The sequence below is a fragment of the Rhinoderma darwinii genome, chromosome 9, assembly GCF_050947455.1.
Source record: "Rhinoderma darwinii isolate aRhiDar2 chromosome 9, aRhiDar2.hap1, whole genome shotgun sequence".
Lineage (NCBI taxonomy): Eukaryota > Metazoa > Chordata > Amphibia > Anura > Rhinodermatidae > Rhinoderma > Rhinoderma darwinii.
The window spans coordinates 50972634-50997847 of NC_134695.1; the positions used below are offsets into that span (position 1 = coordinate 50972634).

At 45.2% G+C, this 25214-nt stretch overlaps 1 long non-coding RNA gene across 1 annotated transcript in view; it reads left to right on the top strand.

Moving 5' to 3' along the window:
* The first annotated feature begins 398 nt into the window (after positions 1-398).
* Positions 399-25214, top strand: part of LOC142660791 (uncharacterized) — a 34443-nt gene continuing 9627 nt past the window's right edge. Inside the window, exon 1 of the long non-coding RNA XR_012850566.1 lies at positions 399-489. This is a non-coding gene — a long non-coding RNA (uncharacterized LOC142660791). The remainder of the gene's footprint in view (positions 490-25214) is intronic.

The following is a 25214-nucleotide window of genomic DNA, read 5'->3' on the forward strand; positions in this document are numbered from 1 at the left end:
TCTAGCAATTAAATTCATACTGAGAGGTATTTAAATAGTGAGCTTTTACTCTATCCATACCGTAAGTCAACCTCCCGAGCAACGCCGGGTATAAAAGCTAGCTTTATATATATATATATATATACTATTGTTACTTGTGTCATGGATACATATGATAAGCTAAACTAATATCTTCCGGGAATTGTTGGAAATTTCAATGTCTGGAGCTGCCGGCTCTATAGGGATTTATCATCACTGTGTCCGGAGGCAGCTGCAGGCCTCAGCTTGGTGACCGGGACACTTCCCAAGGTCGTCAGCCTCGTGCCGTACACCCTCCCCCCCTTTTCATTGAACATTAACAGAGACCTCTAGGAGGAGGTTTATATACTGCATGTTATTAGAGTATATTGTATGGAGGGTGTGCGGGTCTGACATTGCCTATTATTATTTAATACAAACGCTCCAGAGAAAGCTTAGTGGTGTGGAAGTACCGAAATGGCTGCAGTAATGGTAAGGATTCCTTAATTCGATGAGATTCTAAATTGTAGAAATGCAGATGTAGTAGAGCTTATTTTGTCATTTAACCCTTTTTGGCTGTATTATGTGTGATAATGTAACCTACAGTTCTATGAAACACCACAGATGCCACATTTTAATATCATGATTAGTCGTGCAGAATGACAAACTCAGCTCTGCTGCATCTGTAAGTTAAATATTCTAGGTTGGTCGGGGTGGATAATGATAAAATTACATAAATGGAGGTCAGCAATGAAACATCCCTCTAGAAAATAGATGCACAGGCTGAATGGAGCTCGGATTGTATGTGAAGTGGCGCTTGTGCCAGTCGACCTCAGAGTGACTTCCTCTGGACTGTTATCTTAACCTTGCAATGAGATGGAACTTCTCGAAAAATAAATGTATATAAAGCGCACTCCGGCTTTGGAATAATACAGGATTACAACGCCTTCTGTTAGCCTACTGTGGAAAAGACCAAGCCCAAATGCCTGGATGATGACCAAATACAAGCTAATGTCGGTCTGTTGTGTTAAAGTCACATAGGAAAAAATTACTTTCGGAACAGCGTGAGGAAATGACTAGGACTACAGAAGCTCTTACACTAGGGTCTGCCGGAATTTTGTGGGCGATTTTGTGGGTGAAAAAAAAATCTATAATGACCCTTTTTTTAAATTGAGACTATTATCCAAAAATACGAAATGATTTTTGAAAATTAAAAATGGCCTCGTCACTGACTTGGTCACTATCTCCCAGACCGGTTTTACTTACCACTGCCGAAGCTTGCTGATTTTGGGGTTGTTGTGATGCCCAAGCCTTGTTCATAACTCGGGGAGATCTTGATCGGCTCAGAAGGCCGAGTGCCCGGGTAAACAGTGGCATTTCTGCAGCCTGTCAGGAAGATTCTGCTCTCGTTGTCAGTGACAGGTGTAAAGTCCTCTCTACAACTCCCAGTGCGTTGAGCAGGGAGTGGTTTCTTTGTCCAAGTCTCCAATTGGTGAGTATTATTTTGGCAATGCAGGAGTTAAAGTGAAACGTTGCGTTGAGCACGTACATTGATCTTTATATTTATAGACTAGGGAGGGGTTAAAGTAAAGGGGAGGTTACTGATCAGCCCTTTACATCTGATCCTCATATAATGACATTGGTATATACTGCGACAACAAGTTTCACGCCATGTGCCTTGCTGATCAATATGACGTTTTTTCCCGGTATTCCTCAAGTTAAACTTTTCTTAGATGCTTTACGTCTTCCTTAGATTCAAATGCCTTTTTGGTTGCGGAATGGCAGCTGCGCCCGTCACTCAACCTGTCGCTCAACGTCTGCTGCTGCTCTCCATAGAAAGCCTTCTGTTACTATCTCCATGTATTTCTATGGATTTCCATAATGCCGCAACGTATCGTCTTTTTTTTTATTTTTATTTTTTTATTTCACTTGCAGTTTCTCTTCGTCTTTCTTTAGTGTTTCTTCCATTTGCTGCGGTTCCTTCCTCATTCGCACTTAACTGTGCCTGGGCTTGCTCAGTCCCTCACCCCCTCCCTTTAAACCACCAGTCAGAGGGGTCTGTTTATTACCAGGCTGTTAGTTCCTTCCCCTGGTAATGGAATCTGGCAGATTATAGTGTATACATTGCAGCGGTGTTTGAAGGCTCCTAAAGAATGTAAAAGAGCCTCAAGACTTTCCTCGCACATTGCATTCTAGATATTTTCATTGTCTGACAGGCCCTGTAGCGACCTGCAAACAAAGCTACATGTTAAAAAATAAAGTATTGTGTTCAAGCCAATAGGCTCCGTCAGAGATTATTATTCTACATTTTTACTACTTTTTTTTTTTTTTTTGTACTTGACCTTTACTAGTTTTATTTGCTATTTTCTGTTTGAGTTGTTTTTTTTTTTGCTTGTAGTGGTGAAAATAATCTCAGGGAAACGGCAACAATATGGCAGGGTACATTTTAAGAAGAAAAGCAGCACACCTATAAAAATACGAGGCTCTGTACCACAATGTGTATAAAAACAAAAGCAAAAATATTCATTACAATATAACATCTAGTCATTGAAAAAATGTTGAAAAAAAAATTATATCGTTTTGTGCCCACAGCTCCTATGCGGACCTGTGGCTTCATGGTTAAAGACTACAAACAGACCCTAGGCACAGCCAGACTCGGAATTCATGTCTTACAATGTTCTATTGGCCCCTCCTCTGTTGTCTATAGGACAGTGAAGGGTTAGGGTATGTGCACATGATAACTGCATTTACGTCTGAAATTACGGAGCTGTTTTCAGGAGAAAACAGCTCCTGAATTTCAGACGTAAATGCATGTACTGGCGTTTTTCGCCGCGTCTTTTACGGACATAATTTGGAGCTGTTCTTCATTGAAGTCAATGAAAAACGGCTCCAATTACGTCCCAAGAAGTGTCCTGCACTTCTTTGACGAGGCTGTTATTTTGCGCGCCGTCTTTTGACAGCGACGTGTAAAATGACAGGTCGTCGGCACAGAACATCGTAAGACCCATTGAAAGTAATGGGCAGATGTTTGCCGACGTATTGGAGGCGTTTTTTCAGACGTAATTCGAGGCGTAAAACGCCTCCATTACGTCTGAAAATAGGTTGTGTGAACCCAGCCTTAGAGGGAAGAATGTAACACATAACTGTAAGACCAGACTACACAGGGTCTGTTTGTAGTCTGTAACCATGGTGACACATAAGTCTGCATTGGAGCCGTATAAGCAAAACAGTAGGACATTTTTTATAGATTATTTTTAGTTGCTTCATTTTTATATCTTGTTTTTCTTTAGAAAATGGTTGCAAAAGGAAGGTGTTTAGCTTCAGGGCTTGTTTATATGGTCACATTTATTGTCTTTTTACCTGCTGGAGCAAGAATTGAATTTGCTGTCCTAGCCCTGTATCTAAATATCCTGGCTAAGGCAAAGTGGTCTGTTGGTGCCCCCTCTGGCAACAAGTACCTGGACCTCTGCCTCTCCCAGCTACGCCCATATTATAGGAACCCTTAGGGCTAAGGCTCTGTACACAAGACATTTTGGCCTTGCGTTTATGTCGAGAAAGCTCCCGCTGTACACGCTAAACATATCCATAGGATTCCATTAGCCTAATCAAGGCCAAACAAGTGTCTTTTATCCTCCGTCAGAGTGGGTATATAACATTAAACGGATGCCATTACAGTCTATGGGCGATGTATGTGTAAAACAGATCCCTAACAGGGGCCTCCATCACCCATAGGCTAGAATGGTATCCATTTAACGTATACGTAAAAAACAGTCATGAGAGTTCATGACGTATACGTTTAAAGAGAACCTTGTACCTGCCCATACATGTGCAGCTGAGTGTACCATGTAATGGAGAGCGCTGCACAAACCCTGGGGCACTTTACATTTTTTTCCTATCCTCCACCGTTATTTAGATATCGGTGCCGTTATACACCGGCTACGGACTGTGTCGCAGCAAAAACTGGAAAGAGGAGAGCATGTGCGCGCGCACACGCAGCTCCGCCGCCTCCACCACTGTACAGAAGAGGAAAAGAAGAATGTGAATTCCATGGCGGTGGGAGTATCATCAGCAGCAACGGCGTCGGAGATGTGCGCGCACACGCTTTCACTCTTCATCTCTCCGCAGTCAAGGACGACAAGACTGTGTGATCTCTCTCTTCTCCTCTTCTGTTCAGTGGTGTCTCTTTAAACGTATACCATTAAACTCTATGGTGACGGATGCCATTGTTAAAGCATCTGTCGCAGCCCATGTTTAACATTTACGTTGGAAGCTTTTCCTTGCGTATACGTTAAACGTAGGCCAAAAAAACATGATGCGCACGTACAGTATAGTATATGAAATAGCACAAGTAATGCACGTAATGACAGAACTGAATATGAATACAGGACGTGATCTATTCTATACTGCCCTGCCCCTTCCTCAAATTGCATTTCAGTAATTGAAGGTTTAAATGACCATTACTCCTTTGAACTATTGCTTTACATAGGTAATAACTGTGGCTGGATTTATCCCTCATACTAGTTAAGTTGCATTACGTCACCGAGGACTATAGCGAGGTCTATACAAGACAAATATCTAATCACAACAGTCCGAAAGTAAAAATGGTGGTGGGGGACGGGACTGGGTACTGTGTCTATATAATATGTCTATATAATATTACCTTCTACCTCAGGTAAGATAACTAAAAGGGACGCAACCTATTGTATCTACATGAGCTGTGCAATTGAATGCAAAGTCTTGTTCTCTGTTATCAGCCATTCAATGCTGGGAAGATGCTGACTGTAGCGTTTTTTAATAGAAGTCCTGACTGGAAATACAGAAACATTTCTTCCTCTTTGATCACAGATTTATTTGACATACTTTATCTCCAGTTATGAGAACCTATAGAAACATTTCCATGTATATTACCAGGTATATTGGCACTCCCATCCCCCACAAATGCAGAAAGACGGGGGTTGTCTATGTCGATATGTCTTATTATACTTATTCATTGAAGAAAACCCAAGCCAAGTGGATGCTACAGTTAGTAGCGCTGAAACCGTGTTTCCAAGAGTATTCTACTATCATGCCTTGTATTATTGTATTATTATGACTATTTTTATGTTTTATTGTTTTATTAATAGCTGTATATTGCAGTGTGCATCATGCCCCCCAATGATGTGACTTGATGCTCTAATGTAAAATGTGCCCCAAATAACCAGAATCTAATGTCAAATGTGCTATCATGCATCATTTTTAGTACTGGTCAACCCTCAGGGGCCTAGGTGAATCCATACCCCCTGCACCTCCTATAGTGACACCCCTACATACTTGTGACATTGTAATTAACTGTTGTTTTCTCTATACCTCAATAAAAACCTTTGAATGCATTTTTTTTTATATCGGCACCACCAACAACACGCTAAGTATCATAGTTTAGCCACAGCTACACTTAACCCTCTCTCTCCCTGTTACCTCTTTCCCTGGTTTAACCCTTCACCTTACAAGCATTTTCTCCTGAGTTAACCCTTACCTTCCCCTATAAGCATTTCCCCTGGTTTAACGCTTCCCATTGTTCCCTGTGGTCATATACAGGGGGGATTGCTGTGTGGTAACATACAGGGGGGGATTGCTGTGTGGTAACATACAGGGGGGGATTGCTGTGTGGTAACATACAGGGGGGGATTGCTGTGTGGTAATATACAGGGGGGGATTGCTGTGTGGTAATATACAGGAGGGGATGGCTGTGTGGTAATATACACTATATACAAGGGGAGGGGGGCTGTGTAGCAGTATATACAAGGGGAGGGGGGCTGTGTGGCTGTATATACAAGGCTGCTGTATGGCATTATCTACAGGGGATCTGTGTGGCAATATCTACAGGGGGGGCTGTGTGGCGCTATCTACAGGGGGCGGCTGTGTGTGGCGCTATCTACAGGGACAGCGGTGTAATGAAGGATTCTTTCATTGATGCCAATAATTGGTGTTTATAAATGTCTATTTTATTGCTGTACTTGTAATATTATAGTATTTAAAAAAGTAATTAAAACTAATTTAAAATACATTTTCTTATTCCCTTATTTAGTTGCTTTATTAGCGTTTACTGGGGATATTACTTTTGGTCATCAGATCACCCACCATTTCTGGAAACTCGCCCTGCTCCCTAACTGCCCCCGCTCAGGAGCTGCCAAGACTTAGAGGGAACTTTGGTGGTGATATAGATTAGGATTGTGATACCTTGTTTATACTGTACCACGCGTAGTGTCAGTGTATTCAATACATATTAAGTTATTGTGTGTATTGGGATACACTGATACTATACTGTGATTATTTACTGTGTTTGGTGTATTTTATATCTAAGAGTGATTACTGTTTGTAATAATAAATCTAAAATTTTATTTACAATGCAATTGTATTCCCTTACTTAGTAGCAAAGCAATTAGATTGACGTTAGTATAAGAAAAAGGTAGGGGAACTAGGCCTAACCCTAGCGACCCTGATATAAAGGAAGTAGTAGTAGTGGGTGACACGAGCGAGTGAACCCCATTATTATGCCAGCCCTTTTACACTGTGTATATATATATATATATATATATATATATATATATATATATATATATATATATATATATGTCTATGTATTAATGCACTTGTTTAGGGCAACAACAGCCGTGCAGCAAAATAATTTTTATGCCCCTAATTTTGCTATGCCTTTTAGATTTACTGGAAGAAAAACATGTATTGTAGCAATCCTCTTGTGTATATGTGGAACTGTAACATGATGCTCTGACATCTGGGACTCTGTAAACCTTCCCGGAAATGGATCTCAATAAATTATTAATTTAAAAAGTCAAGATAATGAAAACATGCCACAAGAAAACATAGCACATGGCGTCCATTCTCCAAATACTGTAAGTCATGTGTCATCTGATCTTGTAAGTGTCAGGGATGTAGGTTTGTAATAATAACAGAGACTCATAGATGCAAAGATAATAGAAGGCAGTTCTGTTAATGTGAAAGATAAATGAGATGTTAAAGTGTTGACAAAAAATATGAAAATTATTTACTGCAGAATAATTATTTCTAAAAACGCTTAAAAAAATAATGAAGTCGCCTTCCTACAGCGATCGATCAGTTCAAGATAAAATCAGCAAATGAAAACACATGACAACCACTAAAATTGTATGTGCAGTCCTGTAACTATTTTATTGCTCCAATGTATCTATAAAAAAAAAAAAAAGAATGAAACAAATAGTCTTGATAATTAATATGCTACCACTTTGTGCAGACAGGTCCTATGCAGACCTATGTGTCTCCATGGTAAACGACTACAAACAAACGCTGTGTAGTCTAATCCTGCAGTCATGTGATACTCCCTTGCATATGTCCCTTAGGGCAGATTCAGACGAACGTTGCGTTTTTGCTCGCGCAAAAAACGCGGCGTTTTGCGCGCGCAAAAACCACTTGACAGCTCCGTGTGTCATCCGTGTATGATACGCGACTGCGTGATTTTCGCGCAGCCGCCATCATAGAGATGAGTCTAGTCGACGTCAGTCACTGTCCAGAAGAGGCCGTACTGAAAGAAGAAAAAAGGAATAAGGGAAGGCCTCCATGACTAAAATAGATGGGAGGGACACAGAGTTGGCTGGCCTATGAGAGGAAAGGGGGGGGGGACAGCAGGAGGGCTTGAGTGAGAAGGGGTGGGGATTGAAGGGGATGTACCTGTTTCCTGTTTGTGCTCTCCCTCTCTTCGCCAGGACACAGAAGCAGGAACATGTTTGTTACCCCTGCTGCGTCTGATGAGGAGGCTATGGAGCTGTTGCGGGCCGCGGCAGCCTCTCAGAGTCCTGGATGGCTCGGAGCACGAGTGGCGACGCTGCTGCAGGGACAATCGGGCGCTCCGGTCCAGGAGCGAGCAGAGTCGGCTGGAGCAAGCGGGGAGCGCTCTGTCATGCCGGTGGTCGCGGGGCTGCTGGAGCAGGCCGAGGTACAGGACCGGCGTACCAGGGGGTCGGGCAGGAGAAGAGGAGAGCCCGTTTCCCCCATGACTCAGGCCAGGGCTGGCACTCCCGGCGTGACGCGCAGCACGAGGCGCTCGCGCCCGCCCGCAAGGCTGTGTCCTGAAGACATCCCGCGGGCGCGGTGGCGCAAGAGGAGCCCATCAGTGGACCCTGCAGGCCAGACCCCAGGGCGGCCTGCTGCTGCTCTTTCGTCTGGTCCTGGGAGGAATCCCAAAACGCGGCAGCGCCCGGCGGCAGCGGCGAGGAGGACGCGGCCTTCACTTCCGGTCACATCCTCTCCTTCTTCAGCACGTGGCGGAAGGGCAACGGCGACCCTGCATGGTGATGTGCCAGCCAGAGGGTCGGCTCATGGTGTCGTCGAGGTGGAAACGACCAGAGGTCGCAGGATGAGGTCGGTGGTTGGAGTGCCAGGGACGGAACAGCTTGGAGCTGGTTCAGCGGGACGGATGAGGCATGAACTGGACCTCGGCCAATTGGATGATGCGATGTCACCCCCCCTTTACTCAGACGAAAATCGGAATTCCCCGTGCACACATTGCCAATGCGGACAGCGCCAGAGGGAGTCCGGAGCATTGGAGGACGGTGAGCGGCGGGCCTCTCCACGTGGACATGGGGGTCCGGCTGACGGGTTCACAGCCCCTGGGCAGCCTGGTGAGTTGACACCTACGTTACCATTTCCAGCTTTATTGATGTCGGGTATCGGTGTAGAGGGTGTCGAGGCGGTGGGCGTCGCGGCGGAGTCGGGGGTCCCGTCGCTACAGGCGGGTGCGGGGGATAGTTTGGCGGAGTTAGTGGGATGTTTAAAAGTGTTAGTGGGGCGGCTAGGTGGTTCCCCTTCCCAAGAATCGTCAGGTGTGGCGCCGGCCGCGGTGTGGGGGGGCAGTGTTGGAAGCGCTCCGGTTCGTCAAAACGGTGGGGGGTTGAATGCCGGGGCAGCGGTGGCAGTGGCGGCGGCGGTTCAAACAGACTCGCCAAAGGAGGTTGATAGGGTGCGTCTTGATGATCGTGCGCGCGGGGAGGTTTATGTTTGTTATGAGGGCCCGTTAGGGGCGCATTTAAAGCAGGAGGTAAAGGAAAGGATTTGGAAGGACGAGTATGTGGAGATTTTTTCCTTGCTTCCGCTGGAGAAGTTTAATTTAGATAAAGTGAAGCGGGATGAAACAAAAAAGGATGAGGAAGAAAAGAGACGGTACAGGTTGATTCCAAAAACGTTCGTCAATTGGATGCAGGCTTTTGCAATTTTGGCGAGCGTTATTGGGGAAAAGGCGCCAGATAATTGTTCCGGCTTGTTTTGTTATTTGGATGCGGTGGGGGAGGCGCATCGGGTTTATGGGGGCCAGGCCTGGCTTCGTTACGATGAGCAGTTTCGGCAGAGGAAAGCGGTGCGGCCGAATATACGGTGGGACCATAAGGACATAGCCTTATGGTTGAAAGTGACGGCACTTTATAAGCAGGGGCAGTCCTTTCCCGGGAGCGGGAATGCAGCAGGAACTTCCGGCGGGGGTAGTCAGGCCTCAGGTTCAAAATTTGGGACGTGTTGGCAGTTCAATGAGGGGCAGTGCAAATTTGGAGCGACGTGTAAATTCAAGCATGCGTGTTCACATTGCAGCGGGCAGTCACATGGAGCGTCTAAATGTTTTAAGAAGGGTAAACGACAAGGGGGAGCCAGCGGTGCGTCTGGTTATGGGGGAGACTCCGGTGAAACTCATAAAGATGGCCCCCTTTCTAAGTAGGTACCCCAATAAGGAGGGGGCGCGGTTGATTAGTTTAGGTTTTGGTTACGGTTTCGTTATTCCGCCCCCTTTGCATGAGGTCCCTTTCACGCAGCGCAACCTTAAGTCGGCATATCAGCATGCGGGTGTAGTCTCGGAAAAAATCCGGAAGGAGATTGATCTGGGCAGAATGGCGGGCCCCTTTAGCACGATCCCAGTTCCAGGTTTGGTGGTGTCACCGTTAGGGGTGGTTCCAAAACGAGAAGGTAACAAATTCCGGCTTATTCAGCATTTGTCCTTCCCGAAGGGGGCGTCGGTTAACGATGGCATTGACCAGGATCTCTGTTCTGTGGTCTACACGTCGTTTGATGCGGCGGTAGCGTTGGTACGTGGTTACGGAAGAGGGGCTCTGATGGCAAAAACTGATATTCAAGCGGCGTTTCGTTTGTTGCCGGTTCATCCGGACAGCCAGAGGTTGTTGGGATGTTATTGGGAAGGGGATTATTACATTGATCGATGCCTTCCCATGGGTTGTTCGTTGTCGTGCGCGTACTTTGAGGTGTTTAGTTCTTTTTTGGAATGGGTAGTCAGGGAGGTCGCGGGGGTGGAATCAGTTATTCACTATCTCGACGATTTCTTGTTCGTTGGCCCGTCGTGTTCGGGGGTTTGCGCAAATTTGTTGGAGACGGTCAATTGGGTGTCAAGGGAGTTCGGTGTACCCTTGGCTGTGGAAAAAACTGAGGGTCCGGTGACGACCATTTGTTTTTTGGGAATTACTATCGACTCCGTAGCAATGGAGTGCAGATTGCCGGAGGATAAGTTGGGGGATTTGCGGTTGGTAGTGGAGCGAGCGGGTCGGATTAGGAAAATTACGCTACTTGAATTGCAGTCCTTATTGGGGAAGTTGAATTTTGCCTGCCGCATCATGCCGATGGGCAGGGTTTTTTGTCGGCGGTTGGCAGCGGCGACGGCGGGGGTTCGGGAACCCCATCATTTCATTCGTCTGGCTGCAGAGCACAGGGAAGATTTACAGGTCTGGCTCCATTTTCTGGCACAGTATAATGGGCGCTCTCTTTGGATGTCCCGGGCGTTAGATAGCTTCGATTTGGAATTGTTCACTGACGCGTCTGGGGCGGTGGGGTTCGGGGCGTTCTTTAAAGGTCAATGGTGCGCGGGAAAATGGCCGGTTGCATGGGTGGAGGCGGGACTGACGCGTAACTTGGCCCTACTCGAACTGTTTCCCATCGTGGTGGCGGTCACCATTTGGGGAGACAGGTTCCGGGACAAAAAAGTGCGTTTTCATTGCGACAATTTGGGGGTGGTGATGGCTATAAATAATACTTCGGCGTCGTCCCCTCCAGTGGTTCGCTTGTTGCGTCAGTTGGTGCTTTCCTGTTTGAGTTTAAATGCATGGGTGGTGGCGGTGCATGTTCCCGGGGTAGAGAATTGTATTGCTGACGCGCTTTCTCGCTCGCAGTGGGATCGTTTCCGGCAGCTGGTCCCGGACGCGGAGTTAACAGGGGTGGACTGTCCCAGTCATCTGTGGGAGCTGGTATCCAGGCGGCAGGTGCATTGATTAAACGTTCACTGGCCAGTGCGACGTGGTCGTCGTATGCGGCTGGATGGAGGCAATGGGAGGAGTGGGTGAGATCTTTGGGAGATGTGTGCTCGGATGATGATAGGATGGTGGCCTTGCTGTTTTGGTTGGGGGATGCGTTCGCCCGGGGTTGCACGGTCGCTAAGGTTAATCGCTTCGTGGCGGCCATTGCTTTCGGTTGTAAGTTACGGGGGTTGGCAGATATCACGAAGCGGTTTTTGGTGGGCCAGGCATTGAAAGGGCTGAGACGGGGTGTAGTGGTGAGGGATAAGAGGCGTCCCGTGTCATTTCAATTGTTGTGTTCCCTGGAGGTGGTGGTGCGGCAGGTGTGTCGTTCAGAGTATGAGAGCAAGCTTTTCCGGTTGGCTTTTGCGTTAGCCTTTTTTGGTGCTTTTCGGGTAGGGGAATTGGTTTCCCCCAGTTCGGTGAGAGCGGGGGGCTTGTTGCAGGATAATGTCGATTTGTATGAAGACAGGGTGGAGATAGTGTTGCGAAGGTCCAAAACGGACCAAGGAGGGGCAGGACGTCGAGTGGTTTTGCTGGCGGTCCCAAAGAATCCGGTTTGTCCAGTGTTGTGTGTCAAGGAGTACTTGGCGGGTTTAGATCTCTCAGACGGGCCGTTGCTGCGGCACGAGGATGGCTCGTTTCTGTCGCGGTATCAGTTTATTTCGGTTTTCAGAAAGTGTCTGGTGGCTAGCGGGGTGCAGGCAGAGCAATACTCGTCTCATTCTTTCCGTATAGGGGCAGCGACGGAGGCGGTGAGATGGGGTTTAGATGATGCAGGCGTGCAGCGGATAGGGCGTTGGGAGTCGGCACGTTTCCGTTCTTATGTGCGCTTGAACATGTTGTGATATCTTGATGTATAGCATGTTCCGGGTGCGTGCGTTTCCGCCTGAGTATTAATGGTACGCGGCAGCAAGAGGTGGTGCGTGTATGTTCTTCATTTGTTTTGCAGGCCGTGACTCATGCATGGTGTGGATTATGGGACATTCTTTTGTGTACTGGGGTGCCCTTCGCGCGGATGTACGGCCGGACGGTCGACAGCTCAGGATTCCGCGGGACGCGGCGGTTGTGAGGTGGATGGGTATACGGGGAATGACATGGAACAGGGTATTGCCCGAGTTTCACAATTTTGTACTGCTTGACAGGGCGCCGGAGGTACTGGTGTTGCATGTGGGAGGCAACGATTTGGGTATACGCCCTTTCCGGGAGTTGGTACGGGACGTCAAGCATGATTTGCTCTGCTTATGGGCAACTTATCCTAAATTGGTGACGGTGTGGTCTGAGATGGTCCCTAGGAAGAACTGGCGGATGGCCCGTTCTGTGGGAAAAATTAACAAGGCTCGCATTAAGGCTAATAGGGCCATATCGAGCTTCGTGACGCGTAATGGTGGGGTTGCGGTGCGCCACTGGGATCTGGAGGCTGGGACAGGCAGCTACTGGAGAGAGGACGGTGTGCACCTCAATGAGGTGGGGATGGATATGTGGAGTCTGGCTTTGACCGATGGAATTGAGCGAGCGGTGGGAGTGTGGAGGAGCTCGCAGGCGTGAGGTGGTCAAGGCCTGTTTCGCTTTGGCGGGGGGGAGTCCTTGAAGTAGGTCGTAAAAAGTGGTGGGGGGGAATGCATCACGGGATGCACCCCCAATTTGTCGGCTTCTTAGGGTGTTACCCCTTTTGAAAGCTGGGTTATATATATTTATATATATATGGTGGTCATCTGCAAAAAGGTAATTTGGTGCTCCTGGGCCGGGTTACGGCTGGGGGTAAGGTATTTGTGGGCAGATGGCCAAAATTAAGTATCGGTGGCTTCAAGGACTTGCCCCTGTCATTCTGGTTGGTTTATAATGTTATGACCCTGATAGGGTCGCAGTGGGTTATTTGTTGTTATGATGTATCCCCTTTTTTGGGGATTCAAAAATTATGGTATTTAAAGTTATTGTTATTTAAATAATAAACGGCTGCTGTGGCCATTAAAATCCAACTCTGTTTCAGTGTCTGCTTTGGGAGGGTAGATTTACATAAGGGGAGAAGCGACTCGACTTATTTGAGTCAAGAAGAGGCCGTACTGAAAGAAGAAAAAAGGAATAAGGGAAGGCCTCCATGACTAAAATAGATGGGAGGGACACAGAGTTGGCTGGCCTATGAGAGGAAAGGGGGGGGGGACAGCAGGAGGGCTTGAGTGAGAAGGGGTGGGGATTGAAGGGGATGTACCTGTTTCCTGTTTGTGCTCTCCCTCTCTTCGCCAGGACACAGAAGCAGGAACATGTTCCCGCCCGCCCGCCCTGATGTGGATCGGTTGACCGCGGCAAAAGGTTGCTGCGGATGGTGGTTCTTCTCGTCAAAGTTTATTTGCTTATTGACATTTGTCTTTGGGGGAGGTTAAATTTTGTCATTGCAGCTGTGGGGGGGAGTCCTTGAAGTAGGTCGTAAAAAGTGGTGGGGGGGAATGCATCACGGGATGCACCCCCAATTTGTCGGCTTCTTAGGGTGTTACCCCTTTTGAAAGCTGGGTTATATATATTTATATATATATGGTGGTCATCTGCAAAAAGGTAATTTGGTGCTCCTGGGCCGGGTTACGGCTGGGGGTAAGGTATTTGTGGGCAGATGGCCAAAATTAAGTATCGGTGGCTTCAAGGACTTGCCCCTGTCATTCTGGTTGGTTTATAATGTTATGACCCTGATAGGGTCGCAGTGGGTTATTTGTTGTTATGATGTATCCCCTTTTTTGGGGATTCAAAAATTATGGTATTTAAAGTTATTGTTATTTAAATAATAAACGGCTGCTGTGGCCATTAAAATCCAACTCTGTTTCAGTGTCTGCTTTGGGAGGGTAGATTTACATAAGGGGAGAAGCGACTCGACTTATTTGAGTCAAGGGTGCTGAAAGAGTTAACTGATCGGCAGTTAACTCTTTCAGCACCCTCGACAGTGAATGCCGATCACAATATCGAGAAACCTGTTAAAAAAAAAGAAAAAGTTCGTACTTACCGAGAACTTCCCTCCCGGCCGTTGCCTTGGTGACGCGTCCTTGGTGACGCGCCTCTCTTGACATCGGGCCCCACCTCCCTGGATGACGCCGCAGTCCATGTGACCGCTGCAGCCTGTGCTTGGCCTGTGATTGGCTGGAGCTGTCACTTGGACTGAATTGTCATCCCATGAGTTCAGACTGGAGGAAGAAGCCGGGAGTTATCGGTAAGTCAGAACTTCTTTTTTTTTTTACACGTTCATGTATATTGGGATCGGAAGTCACTGTCCAGGGTGCTGAAACAGTTTAACTCTTTCAGCACCCTGGACAGTGACTATCTCCTGACGTCGCGTACCGGAATTTTTTTTGCCGGGTTCGGCCAAAACGAGTTCGGCCGAACCCGGTGAAGTTCGGTTCGGTTGTCTGGGTTCGCTCATCTCAAAGACACTCCGTTTGGATGTTTGTAAACAGAAAAGCACGTGGTGCTTTTCTGTTTACATTCATACTTTTGACAGCTGGTGCGCGAAACAGGCAGTTCGCACGGAAATGCTTCCGTGTGACCTGCGTGGTTTTCACGCACCCATTGACTTCAATGGATGCGTGATGCGCGAAATACGCGGAGATATTGACCATGTCGCGCTTTTTGCGCAGCGGACAAACGCTGCGCAAAAAGCACGGACTGTCTGTACTGCCCCATAGACTTGTATTGGTCTGTGCGTGTCGCGTGAAAACCACGCGGCCCGCACGGACCCAATACACGTTCGTGTGAATCCACCCTTAGGTCTTGCTAACATACATTCTGTATAAAGAGAAAAGAGTATATAATGTTTTATTTTAGGTTGCATTAGAGGAATAAAAAAAATTATTGCAAAAGTGGACATTCCCTTTAAAGAGAATCTATTATCAAAACATTTAATATTATTTAAATCAGATTTTTTTTATAAACATTTTAAAACAATGTCTTTTTTATTTTTTTGTGTGAAATATTATGGTCTACACACTGGCCGCAAGAGCACACACAATAGGCTGTCACTTCTTGTTTTCTATAGCTCACTTGTCAGCTTTGCTGGATAGACTGGGACAGAGTCAGCAGATTTATCTCATTCTCATTAGACAATGGGCAGCAGTTAATGACAGCTGTATTGTACTGCTGGATGTGTAGATACGGCAGGATAGCAACACTATACACTATTTACACACAGGTAAGTCATTATATGAATCTTCCCTATCACTCCCTGGTCTCTGGGGGAGGGGGCTGTAATTCATCACCTTCTCAGGATGTAACAATCTATTGACTTCTAATAATTTGAGCTGCCATAAAGCGCACACACCTGCTCTACTGTCTACACAGGTAATACAGGAAGGAAATCTGTTCCTCCATTATGGTAGCCCCAGGGAAGTTTTCAAACATACACCATAAATAGCTGCAACATTGAGAAAACAGAACAAATTGGCAAAAAATTATTTCTCTACTACATACTCATAGAGACGGCTCCTTTCAGAATGCGTCTGGCTCCCGCCATCCCCGGCAAACAGCTGATTTTTCCAGGGGAGGCCAGACATGCAGGGGAAATGTAATTGCATGGTGGCCATTCAGATGAATGGCCATCCATGTAATACAAAGCCTTTTTATTCTGACTCATGGATAGGGTCCCGGGGGACCTCACTCTATGACGTTCATATGGCCTGTTAGGGCATATTGACAGGAGCTGTCTTCATGAGACAACCCCTTTAATTAAAACGAAAATATATCAGACATTCCCTTTAAATGTGTTTATACAGGAAATCAAACAACTCTGTGTTAATATAGAATAATGGTAAGAACACACATAGGTACATGGTATGGCCTGTGGGGAAAAGTTGTCTCGTCCTTCTCATATTATGATTAGTGTGAACCTGAGAATGTCTTCACTTCTTTCAAGGCACCAGACCGGACACCTAAATAAATACAGACTACAGACCTGACCTCTCTAACAAATACCCCAGATTAATACTAGTACCATTATGTTATTGATGTCCACAATATAGTTCGAATAAGGGTACCTGTGGTAATTCAGACAGTAGCGATGGTAGGCTCGGATGGGACCTTGGCAGCAGGCAGACCAGGCGCGGTGTAACACAGAAGGTGTAGTATACGGCGCAACACGACTCCAACTCTTTATGGCACAGGAACAAGGTAGCACGGGATACAGGTAGCAGGTACGGGAACACTGGGAACTGGAAAACACTAAGGGACCATTTGCAAAAACGAACACGGGTAAACACAACAACGCTCAGGCAATGAGGGAAGGGGCTGGGTCCTTCTTATAGTCCAGGATGAGTATGGGCAGAATGAAGCGGAAGTGAGCGTTGGCGTCTCCTGAGGAGGAGATGCGGGCCAGCGCTCACAGATCCATGGCTGCGGCCGTCGGGAGGTGAGTACTCCCGACGGCCCATGGCCATGGGTGTTACAACATACATAACAGAACAAACCCTGACAATGATAGAATCACACCAGACAAGTGGGAATAAAAGTGGATACTGGGAATTCTTTAAATCGCAATTCCCTGATATAATGTTATTATTGATAGACTCCCTTTACATTTCTCCAATACTTCTTGCTGAAGAAAGCTGTCACGTCTTATATCACCACGGGATGTTTACAATCCAACTACCCTCACAAGATACCCTTATAGTGGAGCTCCTGCCACTCACTAGACACATACCTATGGTATAATTCACACGAGCGTGTCTGATTTGCGTCCACGAAAAAATGGACCGTTTTTCAAGCATATGAATGTTTGTGTTGCGTCCGCGTGGTTTACATGTGTCATCCATTTTTCTCATCTGTTTTCTCCTCTGCAAGCGCTTCCTGGTTTTACTCTTTTTTTCTTTCTCTGCATTTCTTAGCAACTAATGTCGTCCATGTGCTGTCCATTTTTTTCATGCACCCATAGACTTTAATGGGTGAGTCTGAGCCACAAAAACAGACCAGAATCGGAGTTTCTGGAACGGGCACACGCTCTGTGAAAAGAACAAACGCTGTGTTAATAGCCCCATTGAATTGCATGGGTCAATGTACTGTCCGTTGTTAAAACAGACGGCATACGGACGAGAAATACGTTCTTGTGAATAAGTCCTTAGTAATGAACCTACATATCTCTTTGGGAAAGATACTTTTCTGAGGAGGACCCTACACCTGTAATGCTGTTAGTTTGGGTCATCAGACCAGGGTTCGGGCCTAGATTTACAGCCATAATGCGGGCGCAGAAATGAGCAATATTACGCTCCTGTGAAATTGGTCTTATATGTACCTCATTTTGTTTCAGAATGCAGCGGCCATTTGAAGACTACCAAGATGTATGTTCTGCCTTGTCTGATACAGTATGTTCGTTGTCACAATTGTAGGGGAAGTGGGATGTAGTGTTTAAAATGGTAGCTTCTCCTAATGTACAAAACTGAAAGGGTTAAAATAAGAACGTGATAAACTTGTCAGACCAGAGCTAACAGTAAAAGCTCAGCAAGCTGTAAATGACTCTACCTACTGGAGTTATGGAATAGTCACACAGCGCCCTCTAATGGTTATTGCTGTTATCACTGTAGTGGAAGCAAAATAAAACACACAACATAAATTATAGTAATAAAAATGTTCATAATAATAAATATGCAATTTTTTTTCCCCTTATGCAAAATTTAGACACACAGATATCAGGTAGTCTTAGGGCTTTTCCAACCGTAACGGAATTGCTGCGTATTTTCCGTCCGGAATTGCAGACGGAAAATATGCAGCGTATTACAGTAGCAGCAAAGTGGGTATTTAACAAATGCCGTCCATATGCTGCTGGAAAAATTCCGTCCAGAAATTCACCTGCGGTGCGCAATTTTATTTCTGCAGCATGTCAATTATTGCTGCAGAAAGTGAACTGATTTCCTGCATTTTTTTCCCCATAGAAATCAATAAGTAACAACAATAGTGTGGAATTTCTTACAGGAGGTCGAAATGACATCACAGGAAGAAATATCGCTATCACACAGCCCTTAAACAATCTGCACTATTTTCCACAGCGGATTGTCTGCTGGTTGATGTGCAAATGCTGCAGAAATTTTGCGCAGCAAATTCATTACGTGTGGACAAGCCCTCACTTTGGTTCCATGTATGTGATGTGACATGTACACAAAAATAAATAAAATCAAGATCATTGTTGGAAATAAACTATCACTGACAACAAATTTTTAAAAAACAAATAAAGAGCTTCTCTCATAATTATATAATATATAAGTGTATATATATATATATATATATATATATAGGCAAAATCTTAATAAATGAAATGTGTGGTTGCGAAAAGGTGTAAATATAAGGGTATGTTCACACGTAGTCAACAAAAACGTCTGAAAATCCAGAGCTGTTTTCAAGGGAAAACAGACCCTGCTTTTCAGACGTTTTTTTACCAACTCGCATTTTTCGCGCCGTTTTCACGCCGTTTTCGCGGCGTTTTTTACGTCCGTTTTTGGAGCTGTTTTCATTGGAGTCTATGAGAAAACAGCTCCAAAAACGTCCAAAGAAGTGTCCTGCACTTCTTTTGACGAGGCTGTATTTTTACGCGTCGTCGTTTGACAGCTGTCAAACGACAACGCGTAAATAACAGGTCGTCTGCACAGTACGTCGGCAAACCCATTCAAATGAATGGGCAGATGTTTGCCGACGTATTTGAGACGTATTTCCAGACGTAAAACGAGGCAAAATACGCCTCGTATATGTCTGGAATTTGGCCGTGTGAACATACCCTGATGGTATTTTCAAAGCATTTTTCAATTTTTTCAAGTGTATTTGAAGCTTATTTTGAGGGGTATTTTCAGAGCGTTTTTTTTAAGCCTCAATGGAAAAGACTGTAAATATCAGTTTGTAAAACGCTTCAAGAAGTGACATATGAACATATGAACATAGCCTTGGATGATAATGCACTTCTTTAACCTGGGAAGTCCAGAAAATGTTTCCATGGCTGCCTGTTCAGGAGGAAAGAGTCAATAGAATCATCCTTAGTAGCATGTATCTTCTCACAGATCCTCATTCTAGAAATCTGGTCTTGCACCTCTGAAAGGTTATGAACATACCACACAACTTTCAGTATCGCAAAGAGGGACAACGGATGTGGTGCGCATAGTGTTCCCTGTTAAGCTACACCTCCAACCTCGCCCAATCCCTGCCCATACACACCCAGTTCAGCACAATTTTTTTCATTTTAATCCACGCCTCTCACCCTGCCCAATTCCCGCCCATACACACTACGCTCCCATAGTGCCTTCCCTCAGTATAATGCCCCCCACATAGTATATTGCCCCTATAGCTGCCCCCACAAAGTATAATGCCCCATAGTCCATTCCACACAGTATAATGCCAAATAGCTGCCACCACACAGTATAATGCCCATATAGCTGCCCCCATACAGTATATAGCCCCCATAGTAAATAGTGGCACACACAGTGTCCTCTGTAGATAGTGCCACAGTGCTCATGTACATAGTTCCACACCCCCTTTAATGATAGCGCTAACCCCCATCCGTAGATAGCACCATTGGGACTCCCTCTAGGAGTGAATCTCTAGCCAGAGCATTGGCCAGGAGGAGCCCCTGATGTCACTGTCCATATGTGGACAGTGGCGTCAGGGGTTCCCTCTAGGAGTGGATTCCCCAGCCATAGCGTCGGCAATGCTCTACCAGGGGATTCCGCTTCAGTAGTAGCCCCTAACGTCACTGTCCATATATGGACAGTGAGGTCAGGGGTTCCCTCTAGGAGAAGAATCCCTGGCCAGATCATCGGCACCGCTCTTTCCCGGGATTCCTCTCCTGGGGGAGCAACTGATGTCACTGTCCATATATGGACTGTGACGACAAAGGCTTCACCGACCTCGGCACTTAAAGTAGCGCTGTGCCCGGGGAGTCCTCTGTACTAATGCTGAAGCTGGGAACTAACGGTTTCTTGCTTCAGCATTGGATTCAACTGTACTGGTGTCCTGAGGAAGCAGATACAGTTGACACTGGGAGATACCACCGGCCGCCCGGGACAGCAGGACACCGCTCGGAATCTGGGACTGTCCCGCTGAATCCGGGACAGTTGGGAGGTATGGTTACAAGTCGTTCATTGAGAGACTAAGTGAGTCCTTGCAACCATGCAGATGTATTGAGAGCTCTAAATCACCTACATAGACATAGATTTTGTGGATTTGTCACAGATTTTCATTGCAGATTTGACCATTTTCAATGCAAAAGGGTGAGATCTGCGTCAAATCTGCAACAAAATCCATGTTATGTGAGCTTAGCGTAAACACTAGAGGGAGGTTACAGCATATTGTGTTATCATTAAAGGCTATGTACACCTTTTGAAATATTTTTTTTTTTAATAAAAATGTCTATCAGTGTGTTTTGTGCAACTTTCTAAATACTTTTTATTAAAAATTATTTTTACTTTTTGAGATACAGCTGTTTTGTATCCTGTATATAGAGCAGCTGTATATTGCGCTAAGACCTGTATGCGTCAGGTCAGCAGCACTGATGGGTTCTTTGCCAACGGGTCCTGCTTGTCTCTGACACGCAGGATCAAGCTGTTACCAATCACATCTAAGTCCGAAACTTAGATGTGAGCAATAACAGGTTTATATTTTTTGGGGTAAAATGGTACATGTGTTTTTTTATGGCGTTTTTGTGGCATTTTTTCTATATAGTGCGTCTTACTGCAAGCATTTTTTGATGTGGCGCTTTTCAAATTGAAAATCGTTGATCTAAAGATCGTGTGATGCAAAATTTCCTCTTTACAACACATGATCTAAGACATAAAAAAACGCAATGATCGGCAGATTGCTGCCCCGTTTACACAGGGTAATGATCTGGAATGAGTGTTCGCACGAACGCTTGTTCGCCCGATCATTGGCCCGTTTAAATTGACCTTTACTCCTGGTGTTAATCTGGAAATCCCTACCCAAATTGGCTATGCCCATTCCATCACGTCAACAGTAAATTACACATTTGACTTGCTGTACCGAAGACTTTCTCTTTTTGTCATCAGCTGCTGCCCATTTTTTCCATGGTCAATAGACTATTGCTATCCAAGCTGGCAATGCCCACTGTAAAAGTTTAACGTTTGCAGTACACAAATGTCTTTCCTCTTAGTCAATGTTTCACATGGCCTTCTGACTTGAACCCTATTTCTTCACCAAATATCTTACATTGGATTGTTCTCCTACTGCATAATAAAATATGCCCCAATGATTCGCTAACGAAATCATTTTGGCTCATTATTTCTTGCACAATTTTCCTCCATACCCTTCATGAAATCCTATATTACTACATTTCCTCCCCCATGCTTGACAGAAGGCATCAAGCATCAGAGGTGTAATGTTAAGCTCCTTGGTCCCAATGCAAAATCTGTAACAGGGCCTGCCAACTATCATGCATCATTTATAGTACTGGCCACCTATATGTTCAAAGGGACTTTTTGGGCCCCCTCCAGGGCCCAGATATGAGGGCAACCTCTGTACCCCAAGTAGTTACGCTTCTATCAAGCATCCGCAGCATTTTTTCAGTTGCTTTATGTCTCACATATATTTTTCATTTTCATCCAAATAGCTCAAACTTAAATTTATTCATCTTTAACTCTAATTTCCAGTCATCTACTTTCAACTACCTGGGTTCTTATGCCAATTTCAACCTTTTCGTTATATTTGCCAATTTTAAATATAGTTTGGCAATCATATCTAACTAATAAATTTTTAAGTTCAAGTGGTAATAGTCATTTACAACATTAGTAAATTTTAAAATAATTTAAAGGAGTTTTAAGAAATTGATGGCACATCGGTGCGGGTCAGACTATTTACGACCCTTACCGATCTCTAGAACAAAGTGGCAGAGGTGCTAGAAAAGCGGTGTGCTCCTTTGGGTCTTGTCAGGTTCACTCTTCATGATTTTCTTTCTAGATGCCGCATGGTCAGCTGCTGACTAAAATGGGCCGGCCAGAGGACTCTGAAAAAATGGAGGTAACAGCAGCTGAAGGGTACACATTGCTTTCCTAGCGCTGTTACCACTTCATTCTATCGAGCCATTGGGGGTGACATTGTTCAGTTCCCTATCAATCGAACATTGATAGCATATCCTGGCAATAAACCATCAATGTCTTTAGTTGGAAATCCCTTCAAAGAAACTTTTCTTAAAAGTATTCTTACAAAAACTACATTTCGGGTCAGTTCACACGTTGCGCAAATACAACGGAATTTGTTGCGGAAAATCCGCAGCATATACAGTAGCAGCAAAGTGGATGAGATAAAACAAATCTCATCCACACGCTGCGTAAATACTGAGCGGAAAAAAACAGAAATTTACCTGCAGTGCAGAATTTTATTCCGCAGCATGTCAATGGTATTTGCGTAAACGCTGCCTATTTGTTGTGGGTTTTCCCCATTGAATTCAATGGGAGGTAAAACCCACAAGAAATAGCAGTTGTAGTTTTTTGCGGCGGGTTGCAGCGATTCCGCCGCAAAAAACACAACTCAGAAAAAAATTAAAAATTATACTTACACAGGAGTCTGTGTTTCTTCCACCAGTCCGGCCTCCTGGGATGACGTTCCATTTCATCTGACCGCTGCAGCCAATCACAGGCTGTAGAGGCGGTCACATGAGATAAAACATCATTCCAGGAGGCCGGCCTGGATGACGCTTCATCCCATGTGACTGCCAGTGCAGCCAATCACAGGCTGCAGTGGTCTCCTTGGATGAAACGGCGGACATTCCTGGGCAAAAAACTGTACCACAGTTTGATGCGTTTTTTTGCCTGGAATTCCCTGCAAAATTTTTATCCTTAATGTCCAAAACTAGCCTGGTCCTTAAACAATTAAACACAAATATGTGAGGGTAGATTAAAAATTTAGCATGCTGAGTTCTGGTATACTCTGTCCTCTAAATAACTTTAATCTCGAATCAAATCCAAGAAACATAGAATCAATCTGCTGTGTAAAAATAAAAAAAAATACATCACGACAAGAAGACCACATGTGGGAGCACTTAGAGAAGGAATTTATAACTTTGACGGCTCTTTAATTACAGAACAGGGATCCACAAGCTGCATGGTGTGCACCCTGAGACAACCACCAGCTCAAGACCCCTCCTAAAATACCGGGTACAGGAACAATTTTAAACATACAGGAACAAAAAGGAATAAATGTTTACAAGCCGCTTCACGTATAATCATCGTGCTCCGATCCTTTTAACTTTAGACAGTTATTTTTGAAACTTCAATGATCTATTTGCAGAGACTTCACACTTACTGTGATCCTGGATATAAATGTAGATCAAATCATCACCGTTGTGCAGCTACTTAACTACTATCACATTTTTAGGCCGTTTTGGGGATTTTCTTTATTATTATACTTGCCTGAGAATTTAAAAAAATTAATAAAATACAGTAAAATGAATATGGTCATCTACCAGGGATGCTAGGAAAGGGTTTCCACATAACATATACGGTGTAGTCTAGTTACTACAATTGTCTCCTAGGCAGGGATATAGCTAGGGAGCCCTCAAGGAAGGGCAAGGGGGGTTGCCACCAAGCCACTCGCCACTCTGCCTTGGCCTTGATAAGGGTTAGGCCATCGAACTGAATCTTTGCCTCAGGTAAGGGAAAACTAGATATGACTACAGCCCAAATACCACGCACAAACGTACAAGACTATTCACTATATCATGATGGTCGTTAGTATCCTCATAGCTCAGAAATGGCAGTCAAAAAATGTATGGCATCCAGTCTAATACAATGGGACAATTTGAGAAGATATAGCAAACCTAGAAAGATTTTTTTTTGCTATTCTCTATATGTAATTGTACATATACCTCAAGATCTACATAAACAAACGCTCATGTTTCTCTGCAAAAGCAAAAATATGTACATGCAATTTATGCCAGCTACAGCGGTCATGTGATCCATTTATTCTGTAGTTTTCTGATTCTGGATGATGCGCCGGCACCACTATACGTAACCTTGGACTTCTTCCCACTTCACTCAGTGTCGGAGCATCGTTCAACATGTGACCGCAAGGGGCTGGCGTTGATGCCATTAGTTTACTAAGCCAGCCCCCGGCAGCAACCTAGCATTGCGCCTGCGCAGGGTCTAATTGCCTTAATGGCTCCCCCTGTCCAATCTACGCAAGCTCCTTACCAGTACCAATGGGAATATTATTTTAATTTCTAAAACACGGCTTGCCATTCAGATGTAAGTATTGAAATGCTGAAAGAAGCATGGCAGATTCATTCTCTCGTCCCGACGGCCGCAGCTACGGATCTGTGAGCGCTGGCCTGCATCTCCTCCCTAGGAGACGCCAGCGCTCACTTCCGCTCCGTTCTGCTGTGTCCAATAGGGTGCGTGAGCACACTCGTGCCTGGCCTTAAAGGGCTGGGCACGAGCACATGAAAATAATCATTAATTAGCCCATGATCACCCTGGACTATAAGAAGGGCCCTGCCCCTTTACTCCTTGCCTGACGATTGTTGTGTTTACTCATGTTTATCTTAGCAAATGGTCCCTTGGTGTTATCCTGTTCCCGTTGTTCCCGTGCACTTCTACCTGTATCCCGTACTATATTTGTTCCTGTGCCTTAGACTGCTGGAGTCGTGTTGTGCCACCTGTCACGCCTGCTGATATACACCACGTCTGGTGTCTGCAAGTTCATCTGTGCCGAGCCTCCATTACTGTCTGGACTATTAAATGTACTTTTGTACTAGGACTGATGTTTGGCCAGATGCTACACCGCTACGGCGATGCGGCGTAGTTGGTCCACATACCCAGGGATCGTGACAAAGTCAGCAATGCAAAAGTACCTGGAAGGTCACAAGTGGGTAAATGCCAGACAGTCCGCGGAGAGCGGCCTTTGCAGGAGGATGACGTGAGGCTAGGACTCTGAACTGGAGTAGTGCAGTCG